The sequence below is a fragment of the Triticum aestivum genome, chromosome 7A (genome assembly GCF_018294505.1).
Source record: "Triticum aestivum cultivar Chinese Spring chromosome 7A, IWGSC CS RefSeq v2.1, whole genome shotgun sequence".
Lineage (NCBI taxonomy): Eukaryota > Viridiplantae > Streptophyta > Magnoliopsida > Poales > Poaceae > Triticum > Triticum aestivum.
The window spans coordinates 508689546-508704324 of NC_057812.1; positions in this window are offsets into that span (position 1 = coordinate 508689546).

A 14779-nucleotide genomic window follows, 5' to 3' on the forward strand; every position below is an offset into this window, starting at 1 on the left:
GTAAATAAGGTTAGATAACACAGATGCACCTACTAGCTAGAGCAAACAAAAGAAACCACAAGAGTACCAAGATTGGGATGACATGTAGAGTGAGTGCAGAGTACCACGATAGGTATTGACATGTCCCCAAAGAGAAGGATATGCAATGAATTTAAGAATTTTCTTTCCCTTGGATGTCTTGCTCCCCCTGAATCTAGCATGGGATACTGGGAGAAGATAGGGAACAGAAAAACAGAGCTCAAAGAAACAAATAAGCACATATGAACATGTCTATCCTTTTGAACATCAAGCATCTGGGATCCATGAAGATTACTCTCCCCCTAGAGATATGATTAAGCTTTGATGTGATCTCTCTCTCCCCCTTTGACATCAATTTCCAAGAAGGGTCTTCTGGAATTTGTTGTGAATAGGTTCGGTCCTTGAATCACAGTACAAAGCATTAAGGTAAATGTGATGCTTGCAGAGGACAAGATTCATTGAGTGGAGCTGGATCAAGAAAAACAACATGAATAAATGGCAAAATGTTTTTCCTGTAGTGAAATCGGTGTCACCGAGTTGTATGCTTCGTTGCTCCGAAAATCTTCGGTTAGACCGGAACATGAAACCGGTGGAACTGAGTTCATCACAGAAAAAACACTTGTCACCTCAGCTCACTAGACAAATAAGATCTCACAAAGATTTGCAATGAATTGGATGCAGAAAATGCAGAACAAAGAACAAAGAACAAAGAAAAGAAACTAAATGGTCTAGATGAAGTTTGAAAGGGGAAACAAATATGCATGAGACAAGTGCAAGAAGACAGAAAAGAACACAAGAGAACTTCATCTAGAGTTGGGCGGTGACAAAGTCACCTATGTTAAAGTACATTGACTTAGGAGTCAAGTGAGATCACTTGATCATAGGTCGTACTCATCGTTTAAGCTCAAAATGGGGTTACCATTTTTCGTTTAAGTATCTTGATGTATTCACATCTTGTCGAGTTGCTTTGACTCATGACTTGGAGTATAGCTACTCTAATATGGAATAACATACCTTGGGTGGCAGTGTTGATCTTGATCATGTAGTTGAACTTGTGTGGGTTGCTCAAGGCTGATGTAGCCCATCAAAAGTTGGGAGCACCCTTTGGATTTTGAGTTCATCTACCTACATGGGTTAGTTTTCTCAAGGAAGAGCACTTGTGTATCCAACATGACAATCATCAAACTCAACATAGAATTTGTCAAAGGATATGTTTGAAAGGTTTCGTGCTTCCTTGTCATCAATCACCATTGTGTAGAGAGTTGATGATGTAGAGATTGCTCAAGATGTGAGTGAATTGCAATCTCATAGAATTAGATTCATCCAAGTAACTACAAGGGTTAGATAACATGCAAAATGCAAATTTTCAAGACATAAAATAATCATCAAAATATTAAGTGATTAGTCATGAGCTCAAGTCTTGCATGTATCCAATGGAGTTCCTACTCCAAGTTTGAAGCGTCAATGATGTTCAATTCACCTCTTAACCTGCAAAGCACTTTCTCATCAAGTGGATTGGTGAATATATCCGCTAATTGCTTATAGGTGCGAACATGCTTAAGGTTTATGTCACCCTTAGCAACATGATCTCGAATAAAATGATGATGAACTTCGATATGCTTAGTTCGAGAGTGTTGCACGGGATTGTGAGCAATCTTGATAGCACTTTCATTGTCACAAAGCAATGGAACATGTTTCACATATATCCCATAATCTTTAAGAGTCTGGGTCATCCAGAGTAATTGAGCACAACATGAACCCGCAGCAATGTATTCTGCTTCAGCGGTGGATAAGGATACCGAGTTTTGTTTCTTGGAAGACCAAGACACAAGAGATCTACCAAGGAATTGACAAGTACCCGAAGTGGACTTCCTATCAACCTTGTCACCGGCATAGTCCGAGTCGGAGTAGCCAACAAGATCAAAGGAAGCTCTCTTTGGATACCAAATGCGAAAATTTGGTGTATGTATTAAGTATCTCACTATCCTTTTCACAGCCTTAAGATGACATTCCTTAGGAGCAGCTTGATATCATGCACACATGCACACACTTAACATGATATCGGGACGTGAAGCACATAGATATAATAATGAACCAATCATAGAGCGATAAACTTTTTGATCAACCGGTTCACCATCTTTGGTCAAATCAAGATGTCCACTAGTAGGCATGGGTGTAGTTATACCTTTGCATTCTTGCATATTGAACTTCTTGAATAAGTCCTTGGTGTACTTCGTTTGAGAGTCAAAGGTGCCTTCCTTAGTTTGCTTGATTTGCAAACCAAGAAAGAATTTGAGTTCACTCATCATAGACATCTCAAACTTCTCCGACATTAGCTTCCCAAACTTTTCCCTAAAATGAGGGTTAGTTGATCCAAATATAATATCATCAACATAAATTTGGCATACAAATAGTCCTCCATTAACCCTTTTAGTAAAAAGAGTAGAATCTATTTTTCCAATTTCAAAGCCTTTTTCAATAAGGAACTTGGTCAAGCATTTATACCATGCTCTAGGAGCTTATTTAAGACCATAAAGGGCTTTGTGAAGTTTGTAAACATGATTAGGTTTCTTAGGGCTGACAAATCCGGGAGGTTTCTTAACATAAACTTCCTCTTCAATTTCACCATTTAGAAAAGCACTTTTAATGTCCATCTGGTACAAGGTGATATTATGGTGATTAGCATAGGCAAGTAAGATGTGAATGTACTCAAGTCTAGCAACAGGAGCATACGTCTCACCATAGTCCATACCTTCGACTTGTGTGTAGCCTTGGGCGACGAGACATGCTTTGTTGCGAACCACTTGTCCATCTTCATATTGCTTGTTGCGAAACACCCATTTGGTACCGATGATGTTGTGGTTGTTGTCGAGCTTTTCAACCAGTGTCCACACTTGATTTCTCTCAAAGTTGTGTAGCTCTTCATGCATAGCCTTTATCCAATCCAGATCTGTCCGGGGAGAAATGTCTCACCCTTGATCGCATCGCTATTGATGATAGTAGGAGCCATCAAGCCTAACGGCGACGACACAGAGGAACTCTCAATGAAAGCACCAATGTCGGTGTCAAAACCGGTGGATCTCGGGTAGGGGGTCCCGAACTGTGCGTCTAGGCCGGATGGTAACAGGAGGCAGGGGACACGATGTTTTACCCAGGTTCGGGCTCTCTTGACGGAGGTAAAACCCTACGTCCTGCTTGATTAATATTGATGATATGGGTAGTACAAGAGTAGATCTACCATGAGATCAGAGAGGCTAAACCCTAGAAGCTAGCCTATGGTATGATTGTATGTTGTGATTGTTGTCCTACGGAGTAAAACCCTTCGGTTTATATAGACACCGGAGAGGGTTAGGGTTACACAAGGTCGGTTACAAAGGAGGAGATATCCATATCCGTATTGCCTAGCTTGCCTTCCACGCCAAGTAGAGTCCCATCCGGACATGAGACGAAGTCTTCAATCTTGTATCTTCATAGTCTAACAGTCCGCCAATGGAGATAGTCTGGCTGTCCGGAGACCCCCTAATCCAGGACTCCCTCAGTAGCCCCTGAACCAGGCTTCAATGACGATGAGTCCGGCGCGCAGCATTGTCTTCGGCATTGCAAGTCGGGTTCCTTCTCCGAATACATCACAGAAGAATTTGAATATGAGGATAGTGTCCGACCCTGCAAAATAAGTTCCACATTCCACCGTAGAGATAATAATATTTTCGCAGATATAATTTGCTGGCTTGTTTTGGCAGCACGACGTTATGTCATGGCCCGGTGATTATTAGAACCGTTTCATAACGTGAGGCGGTTTCTTGACACGTCTTGCTGAAGCGAAGATCGTGTTCCCTCAATTGCGGGATTCTCATTAATGCGGTCGTGGGTAACCCAACCGTGTCTAGGACTCCTAGATTATAGGCAAGTCCTAAACGGCTACGGAGTGGACGCTTGATATTCACCCTCTTTATAAAGGGACAAGGTTTTTGCTTTTTCCCTCTCGTGCTCAACCGAACCCTTCCTCCGCCTCGAGTTCCAACACCCAAAGCCTAGGTTAGGTGCTCCGGATCTTCAACCATGTCCGGATCTAGCCTTCAAGGCTGATGGACGCCCTCCTCCGTTACGGAAGAGTACATTAAGAAGTTGAGGGAGGCCAGATACCTGACCTCCGAGGTGTCACATCGGCTGCCCGCTCGAGGGCAGATTGTCCCTACTCCCGAACCCAACGAGAATGTCGTGTTCATCTCCCACTTCCTCCGAGGTCTAGGCCTCACTCTAGATCCCTTCGTCAGGGGTTTGTTGTTCTATTATGGGCTAGATTTCCATGATCTAGCTCCGGACTCCTTTCTCCACATCTCGACATTTATTGTCGTGTGGGAGGCCTTCCTCCGCATCACCCCTCACTTTGGCTTTGTGGCTCAAGACCTTTGAAGTGAAGCCGAAGATGATCAAGGAGCAACATGCAGTGTGCGGAGGTGCATCAATAGGCAAGATGGCAGGAGCTCCATGGCTGAAAGGTTTCTTCCCAGAGGTGTCCGAATTATGGCAGCGGGAGTGGTTTTACGTCACAGCTCCCAGAACTGCCAAGTGGGCGGCTGCCCCTGCTTTCCGCTCGGGCCCCCACCACAACTGATGTCATGGATTAGCAGAGGTCTGAGCTGGGGTCCAGCCAAGGACGTGCCTATACTGCAAAGCCGCATCCAAGATCTCTTCGAGGGAGATTTTAATTTGGTTGCGGTAATACAAGTTATGCTGGTTCATCAAGTCCAACCTTGCAAACGCCGGCCCCTTCGCTTGTGGGAGTTCAACCCAGAGGGACCACGCACCATTCAAAGTTTCCTCAGCCTGACGCACGAGGAGATGTACAAGTCATTCTTCGGACCTCAAGTAGAATGTCCGGATATTACCGAGGACATGGGCCTGAGCAGTAACCGCGCCGCCGAACAAGTAAGAAATCCTCTAGCCGAACACACTGCCTTTTATTCAAAGTTATTTCTGAGAGTTTGCTTTCTGACCAGGACTGGCTAACAAAGGCGAACATGATTCGGTGTTTGGCCCCCCTCCCTGAGGGTTTGGAAAATCCGGTATTGGAAAAGATGCTCGAGGTCGCACCTTGCCCGGAGCCCTTGAAGGAAGATACCGGGGGGGGGGGGGATAATACGGGCGGACGCAGGCCCCCATCGCTAACCGTTCCAACCGAGGGAACGAGCGTCTCCATGAAGGAGGACAACCAGGGGAGAAAAAGGACTGCTCCCGAGGATCCGGAAGCCGAAGCCTCCAAACGGGAGAAGAAGTCTCCCACAGAGGGTCCTGCCTCGGGGGGTGCTTTTTCCGCACAAAGTCCACGGGGGGGTCAGCCCTCCAATGAGTCGTAAGTGATCCAAAATACTTTAATAGTAAAGGTATGGTATCTTTTTTCTGAGAGAACAACCACCGCATATATCTTGCAGTTCGGGCCTTAGCCCCTCTCAGTTGAGCTCGTCTTGGGGGGATCTTCTTCCAGAGATGATGGAGAGCGAAACGGCTCCCCCGGACTCCTCCGCTCAAGAAGCGGGCAACCCCGAAGTGTCGTCACGGAGGGCCTCTCCGGATCTAGTGAGGCCAGAAGATAATCCCATAGACCCCCGAAGTCCCCAGCGTCCGGCTCCCGAAGAGAGCAGATAAAAGAGTCCGGCACCGTCTGGTGTGCGGTCGGACATTCTGAGGGAGTTGGTGGGGCGAGCGGCCATCTCAAAAGAACACCGTATGCTGATGAGTACAGTGATGGAGAGAATCTCGTCCGCCGAAAGTGGATTACATGAAGCTTTTATGAGTCTACTGACAGGCTTTGAGGTACGTGAGATAATATGTGATAGTACTGCAAATGTTAGGTGTGCCCTGTGTAGATAGTAGCCCCTGAGACTCTAGTTGTCGTCGAGAACGGCGGCAAATAGAGGATCATATTCCCAGGCAATAACCAGACTGCCCCTATGTGCAGGTGGTGGAAGCTCCGGTGGCTAGCCGGACTAGTGAGTTTGCCAAATTAAAACGGCAACTAGATGCGGCAGATGCCGACATTGAGCTTGTTAACAAGAGGCTTGACAAGGCACAGGGTAAGTGTTGTTATCTGGTGAACGCCACATAGTAAGAGCAGCATGATGCCAGTATCTTTAATATGTTGTGACTGCAGATGGAGCTGCCACCGTGGAAGTCTTGAGGGCAGAACTTGCCCGAGCCGAGGAACAAGCGAGGATTAGTAATGCGGCTGCTTTGAAGGCGGCCGAAGAGTTGAAAGCCAAGAAGGCCGCACATTGCGAGAGCCAAGAGAAGATGGTCAGGATGGCCGTAGAATTAAAAGACACTGCTGACCGTTGCCGGGTCCTTGAAAAAGAAAACCGAGCGAAGGCAACGGACCTTGAGAAGGCCACGGCGGTGGACAAAGATACCCGTTCTGCTATGAGAGCGGAGAAGGAGGAGCTGCGGGAAGCCGAGGATATTGCGGCTGGGAAACCCTTCATGTTACGGAGGAAGTTCGGAGATCCACGGTATGCCCCTTTGGATCGGCTGTGGAGTTCGGCAGATGCGTATATGGATTTGGCGGTGAGCGCTGCCAATGCGGCCAAGTACTTCCAAGGTCAGACAGATCGTGAAGTGGAAAAGCTATTCTGGTCGCAATTCCACGTTCCAGAGTGTCCGCTTTCATTGACTAACCAGCTAGTCGAATGGGCCAAACTAAATAGGTTGTCCGGACTCGCCATGAGGTCTGTTGTGGAACAGCTATGGACGAAAAAGCCAAAGCCGAACAGCTATTTTAGCTTAGTGCAGCAGTTCCTTGGTGCGGTGCCACGCATTAATGCGATGAAGCGGTCGGCGTGCATAGAAGGCTCGCGGATGGCCCTTGCCCGTGTTAAAGCATACTGGGCGGAGATGGACGCTACCACAGTTGTGGCGCAGGGTTCGGCCATAGGCCGAGTGGCTGCCGAGCATTATTTCGAGGAAGTTCTCGAGGGTGCTCGTTTGATAGAGGCCCAGTGCTCGAAGAATGTTATGTTTGAGTGATATGTATTCTCATTGTAAACACAATGCTTTTATGAAGTTTTTATAAGGCTATGTATACTTTTTCCTGAAAGTAGTATGATGCCTCCTGTGCGGCCGTTTATGTATACATGTGTATAACCTGAAAGATTGTAGCCGTCGGCTTCAACCCCCATGCATATAATGCGGAGGTGCTCGCAAAAAACGTGTGTTCACATTTAACCCAACGTCTTGGTCCTATTAAGGAGGTGATAGCGTAGTGAACGAGGCAACCAGACTATAATGCTTTAACACTTTCACTTAGCCATAGGAGTTTGACAGTGGGGCTACTAGATAGCCCCTGGTGGCTCCGCACTCTCCTGATCGCGGGGTGCGTACTTGCCTGGCTGGAAAACGGCCCTTCATTAAGGCGGAGGAATTCTATCATTCCGATAGGTCATCGAGTGGTTGACCAGTCTCACGCTATATCATGACAGTCAGTTTTTGGCTTTCTCTACTGAGGTACTCGTCCGGATGAACCAGGGCAGAATCGCAGTAGTTCTCCTGGTGCTACCTTAGGCGATAAAGCGGAACGTAAGGCACGAAAACACAGGAGCCGGGCAAACCCAACATTTGACCAAAGACAATGATTCGGAGCTGATGCATATAAGGCCAAACTCGCGACGCCGAACACTCCCTAAGGTATTCGCTCTTTATGGTATAAACCGGGCCTAAATAGTGCCCTTTGTAAGAAGCCCCTTGTGTCCAGGTACGTGCATTATTCTGACGTGGCCACATGCCAAGACGTCAGCATCCTTCTCAACTGTGCTGAGAATTCGGTGGATATGTATCAACAAGAGACAGTAAAAAAGGTTTACGCAGGGTCTTTATCTAAAAAGAATCCTTTGAGCGGGTCCCTGCTGCACGTTTGCGCCTATGTCTCCGTTGTGCCGTATCCTGGACGGGTGTAGCACGATGATCATCTGTAAAAGAGAGGAACTTAGGTGAAAAAGTTGTCGTGCAAAAATATAGTTTTTAAAGAAACTATGTATAATTCAAGATGAGTAAAAATTGCCACTTGTCTGCGTGCGTTGAGCCCCTTGTATTTGTAATAGCGGTGCGACCATTGATCCGGTATGAATTACATATAGCTGCGCCAGACTCGTCTAACCGTGTCCAAGGTCTTGACGACCTGATAAATGCTTTAGTTGGTCCGGCCGTTTTTAGTGTGCGGCTGCCAAGGCAGCCGCACTTTCTTCAGCGCGCAAAGATCGATTAATATTTCCTTTCACTGTAATGATGCCACGTGGGCCGGGCATCTTGAGTGTGAGGGAAGCGTAGTGTGGTATTGCATTAAAGCGAACGAAAGCTTCGCGTCCGAGTAGTGCTTGATAGCCACTTTGGAACGGAGCGATGTGGAAGGTTAAATGTTCGCTACGAAATTTATCGAGGAAGCCAAATATAACCTTTAGTAGCAGGGAGCCTGTGCGATGAGCCCCTAGGCCTGGCGTTACTCCTTTAAAGGTAGTATTGCTTTGACAAATTTTTGTTGGGTCTATCCCCATTTCGCGGATTGTGTCCTGGTATGTCAGGTTTAGACTGCTGCCACCATCCATCAGGACTCGTGTGAAGTGGTATCCGTCAATTATTGGGTCTAATACCAGGGCAGCCCATCCGGCACGCCGGATACTTGCTGAGTAATCATGATGGTCGAAAGTGATCGGTTGAGACGACCAGTGGCAGGACTCCGCAGTGATAGGCCCTTGGGCATATTTTTCTGGGAGAGCCGTTTTATTTCTTCCCTTGATCATGTGTAACACGTTTACTGTTTTGACTTCCGGTGGAAATTTCTTTTGTTCCCCAGTGTCTTGCTTGGGAGGCTCATCCTCGTCTTCGCTTGGTGTATCCCCCCCCCTTGTGTACGGCGTTGAGCTTACTGGACTGCTTGAAGACCCAACATTCTCTGTGGGTATGATTAGCGGGTTTACCAGGGGTGCTATGGATCTGACATATTTGGTCCAGAATTTTGTTTAGGCTGGACAGTTCGTCTCTGGCGCCCTTAGAGGTCGGCTTTTGCTGACCCGGCCGAGAGCTTTTGAATCCGGCATTTACTGCCGTGCTCTTCATGTTGTCTTCTTTATTCCGGTGTTTGTTATTGCTGTTGCGCCGCGATTTTCCGTTTCCATCTCTAACTTCAGATGTACTGGGGTCGCTGGTGCTGCATCTGGCTAGCCAGCTGTCCTCACCTGCGCAAAAGAGGGTCATGAGGCTTGTTAATGTTGCCATTGTTCTCGGATTTTCTTGGCCGAGGTGTCTGGCAAGTCATTCATTTGGGACGCTATGCTTAAAAGCTGCCAAGGCTTCAGCGTCCGGATAGTCGACAATTTGGTTCTTTTTAGTAAGAAACCTGTTCCAAAGTTTTCGGGCTAACTCTCCGGGCTATTGAGTTATATGACCCAAATCGTCCGCGTCCGGAGGTCGGACAGAAGTCCCTTGAAAATTTGCCCGAAAGGCGTCTTCGAGATCTTCCCAACTTCCAATGGAGTTTTAGGGGAGGCTTTTAAGCCAGTGGCGAGCTAGCCCTTTGAGCTTGAGGGTAAGTACTCGATGGCGTGGAGATCATCTCCTCGAGCCATATGGATATGGAGGATATAGTCCTCAACCCAGACCCCAGGGTCTGTTGTTCCATCGTATGCCTCTATGTTTACGGGTTTGAATCCCTCTGGAAATTCATGGTCCAACACCTCGTAGGTGAAACATAGGGGGTGTGCGGCACCCCTGTATCTGGGTGTACCGCGTTGCTCGGATGTTTTTTGTGTTACATCGTATGCTGGGGCGCGCTTGTGTGGTCCATAGATGGATCTGGTTGCGCCGTCCTTTTGGTGCGAGCCCTCGCGTGTATCGCGTATTGGCTTGTGAGTGGTGTTGTTTGCCGCTCGATGTTGGCCGTGAGGTCATCTATCCGGCCAGGTGGCTATTTTGATTTTTGGTTGTGGGGGGTCTAAGGCCTCCTCATCGAATTCAGGTAGCAACTTCTGTTTTGGGTAGCTCTTGGTGGGGCGATTGTCGCCGTACTTCGCTGCTATGTTGAGTTCTTTACTCCATCTGATTTGGAGTGTGTCCTGCGCAGCCTTGAGCCTTTGCTTCTGCTTTTTCAAACTCCTTGCGGTGGCAACAAGCCTTTGACGGTCATTATGCTGCTCCGGGTGCCTGTCCGGCGTTATATCGTTCGGACTATTATCTTTGACAGAATTAGTTTGCTCGGTTTGATTCTCCGTATTGCCGTAGTCCGGCAGTGGTTCGCCCTGCTCCAATCCTGGGTCTGTATGATCGTTATTTCTACCGAGGCGGGATTTGGGGCGGCGCTTGCGCCACCGCTTTGACTGCTTCTCGAGGGAACAAGCCTTTGGTGCGGCTTTCCGTTCCTCGCCGTCGTCTTCTTTTGGTGTGTCCACCATGTATACGTCATATGATGAGGTGGACGTCTAGCACCTTGTGGGCGGTGGTTCCTCTTCGCCTCCCGCATCGTCGTCCATACCGTCGATGTCTTCGGAGTGGTAGTCGAGCATGTCGGTTGAGTCATCGACAGTGGCTATTAAGTGGGTGGTGGGTGGGCGTCGAATTTCTTCGTCGTCCGCATCCCAATCCTGTTGGCCATAATCCGGTCAGGGTTCTCCTGACAAAGAGAGAGAGACCTTAGTGAATTCAGAATGTCGCCGAAGGGCGAGTGCTGAAAGATATCTGCGGCGGTGAATTCCATGATCGGCGCCCAATTGGATTCGATTGGCAGGGGCGCGGATGGTTCGGAGTCCGGAAAAGAGTCTGGTACCTTGGAGTCACGGGCTGCGCAGAGGGTTAGGCTGGTACCTTGGAGTCACGGGCTCGATAACCATTGAGACTGCAGCCCCTGGGGCAGTGTCTAACCACCCGTCCTCGACTGGCGCAGTTGGCTCCGAGCTAAGGGTCGGAGCTGATGCGGGCGCGGCCTCTGGGGTACTGTTCGGTGGCAGAGCTAGGTAATACCCATCGCGACAGTGCGGCGCACCCGGCTGTGGCTCGAATCCATCGGAGATCAAGTCTCCACGTATGTCGGCCGTGTAATTCAAACTTCCAAATCTGACCCGATGGCCAGGGGCATAGCTTTCAATCTGCTCCAGGTGGCCAAGCGAATTAGCCCGCAGTGCAAAGCCGCCGAATACGAAGATCTGTCCGGGGAGAAATGTCTCACCCTTGATCGCATCGCTATTGATGATAGTAGGAGCCATCAAGCCTAACGACGACGACACAGAGGAACTCTCAATGAAAGCACCAATGTCGGTGTCAAAACCGGTGGATCTCGGGTAGGGGGTCCTGAACTGTGCGTCTAGGCCGGATGGTAACAGGAGGCAGGGGACACGATGTTTTACCCAGGTTCGGGCCCTCTTGATGGAGGTAAAACCCTGCGTCCTGCTTGATTAATATTGATGATATGGGTAGTACAACAGTAGATCTACCACGAGATCAGAGAGGCTAAACCCTAGAAGCTAACCTATGGTATGATTGTATGTTGTGATTGTTGTCCTACGGACTAAAACCTTTCGGTTTATATAGACACCGGAGAGGGTTAGGGTTACACAAGGTCTGAGGGAGTCCTGGATTAGGGGGTGAGGGAGTTCTGGATTAGGGGGTGTTCGGGTAGCCGGACTATACCTTCATCCGGACTCCTGGACTATGAAGATACAAGATTGAAGACTTCGTCCCATGTCCGAATGGGACTTACCTTGGCGTGGAAGGCAAGCTTGGCGATGCGGATATTCAAGATCTCCTACCATTGAAACCGACTCTATGTACCCCTAACCCTATCCGGTGTCTATATAAACCGGAGGGTTGTAGTCCGTAGGAAATCAACTCCATATACAACAATCATACCATAGGCTAGCTTCTAGGGTTTAGCCTCCTTGATCTCGTGGTAGATCTACTCTTGTACTATCCATATCATCAATATTAATCAAGCAGGACGTAGGGTTTTACCTCCATCAAGAGGGCCCGAACCTGGGTAAAACATCGTGTTCCCTGCCTCCTGTTACCATCCGGCCTAGACGCATAGTTCGGGACCCCCTACCCGAGATCCGCCGGTTTTGACACTGACATTGGTGCTTTCATTGAGGGTTCCTCTGTGTCGCCGCCTTTAGGTCCGATGGCTCCTTTGATCATCAACAACGATGCGGTCCAGGGTGAGACTTTGCTCCCCGGACAGATCTTCGTCTTCGGCGGCTTCGCTCTGCGGGCCAATTCGCTCGGCCACCTGGAGCAGACCGAAAGCTACGCCCCTGGCCATCAAGTTAGGTTTCAAAGCTTAAACTACACGGCTGACATCCGCGGAGACTTGATCTTCGACGGGCTCGAGCCACGGCCAAGCGCGCCGCACTATCTCGAGGGGCATGATCTAGCTCTGCCCCCAGACAGTGTCCTGGAGGCCGCACACGCATCGGTTCCGACCCCTAACTCGGAGCCTACTGCGCCAATCGAGGATGAGCGGTTGGACGTCACCTCGGGGGCTGTGATCCCGAAAGCGATCGAGCCGAATGCTAGCCCCGCACTCTGCACGACCCGTGACTCCGAGGATCCGGACTCCTCCCCGGACTCCGAACCCCCCACGCCCCTGCCAATCGAATCCGATTGGGCGCCGATAATGGAGTTCACCGCTGCAGACATCTTTCAGCATTCGCCTTTTGGTGACATCCTGAATTCTCTTAAGTCTCTCTCTTTATCAGGAGAGCCCTAGCCGGACTACGATCAGCGAGGGTGGGATACGGACGATGAGGAAATTCAAAGCCCACCCACCACCCACTTTGTAGCCACTATCGACGATCTAACCGACATGCTTGACTTCAGCTCCGAAGACATCGACGGCATGGACGACGATGTAGGAGACGAATAGGAACCATCACCTGTAGGGCGCTAGAAGGCCACCTCGTCATATGACATATATATGGTGGATACTCCAAAAGATGGAGATGTCGATGGAACAGTGGGGGATGACGCCCCCAAGAAACAGCCAGAGCGCCGGCGTCAGCAGCGCCGCTCTAAATCCCGCCAAAGCAAAAACGGTGATTCCGGCACGGGAGATAATACTACCCCGGACAGCACCGAAGAACACCCACCTCAACAAGATTCGGCACAGGAAGATGGAGAAGCCAGCCCTCATGAGAGAGTGGCAGACCGAGAGGTCGAGGATGATAACTATACGCCTCCCTCCGAAGACGAGGCAAGCCTCGATGACGACGAATTCGTCATACCATCAGACCCCGCCGGACAAGAGCATTTTAAATGCAGGCTTTTATCCACGGCAAGCAGCCTCAAGAAAAAGCAGCAACATCTTAGAGCTGCCCAAGATTTGCTAGCTGACAGATGGACTGAAGTCCTTGCGGCCGAAGAGTATGAACCTCGGACGCCCCTCCAAGAGTTACCCGAAGCGCAGACCGCTACCCCGATCAGAGGAGGAAGCACCTACATCACCAGCGCATGACATGGCAGACCGACCACCTCACGGCCGTGACAGAGAGGCTTCTCGGCCCTCCACCCAAGCCATGCCTCGACGCCGCTCAACTAAGGCACGGGAAAATGCGCCCGACCTGCGAGACATACTGGAGGATAAGGCAAGACAAACAAGATCGATCTACGGATCACGCAGGCGCCCTACGGCATGTGACAATGATCTTCACTCCGGATACAACAAATCCGGTCGGGCCCAACACAACAGACATAGCTCTTCCGAGCTGCGTCGTGATATAGCCTAGTATAGAGGCGCCTCACACCCGCTATGCTTCACGAATGAAGTAATGGGTCATAAAATCCCAGAGGGTTTCAAACCCGTAAACATCGAATCATACGATGGCACAACAGATCCGGCGGTATGGATCGAGGATTATCTCCTTCACATCCACATGGCACGCGGCGATGATCTACACGCCATCAAATACCTCCCTCTCAAACTTAAAGGACCGGCCCGGCATTGGCTTAACAGCTTGCCAACAGACTCAATCGGTTCTTGGGAGGACCTGGAAGCCGCATTCCTCGACAACTTCCAGGGCACTTACGTGCGACCGCCGGATGCCGACGACTTAAGCCACATAATTCAGCAGCCAGAGGAATCGGCCAGACAATTCTAGACACGGTTCCTAACAAAGAAAAACCAGATAGTCGACTGCCCGGACGCAGAGGCCCTAGCAGCCTTCAAGCATAACATCCACGACGAGTGGCTTGCCCGGCACCTGTGACAGGAAGAGCCGAAATCCATGGCAGCCCTCACGACACTCATGACCCGCTTTTGCGCGGGAGAAGACAGCTGGCTAGCTCACAGTAACAACTTATCAAAGAACCCTGGTAATTCGGATACCAAGGAAAAAAGTGGCAGGACACGTCGGAATAAGCAAAAACGCCGCGTTAACAGCGACAGCAATGAAGACACGGCAGTCAATGCCGGATTCAAAGGCTATAAATCCGGTCAGCGGAAAAAGCCATTCAAAAAGAATACTCAGGGCCCGTCCAGTTTGGAAAGAATACTCGATCGCTTGTGCCAGATACATGGCACCCCCGAATGGCCAGCCAATCACACTAACAGGGATTGTTGGGTGTTCAAGCAGGCAAGCAAGTTAAGGGCCGAAAACCGAGACAAGGGGCTGCATAGCGACGACGAGGAGCCCAAGCCGCCGAACAACAATGGACAGAAGGGCTTTTGTAACACCCCGGATGTAACTTTCCCAATTTGTACTCCAACTCTTGCCGTTTTCGGCGTTACGTTATA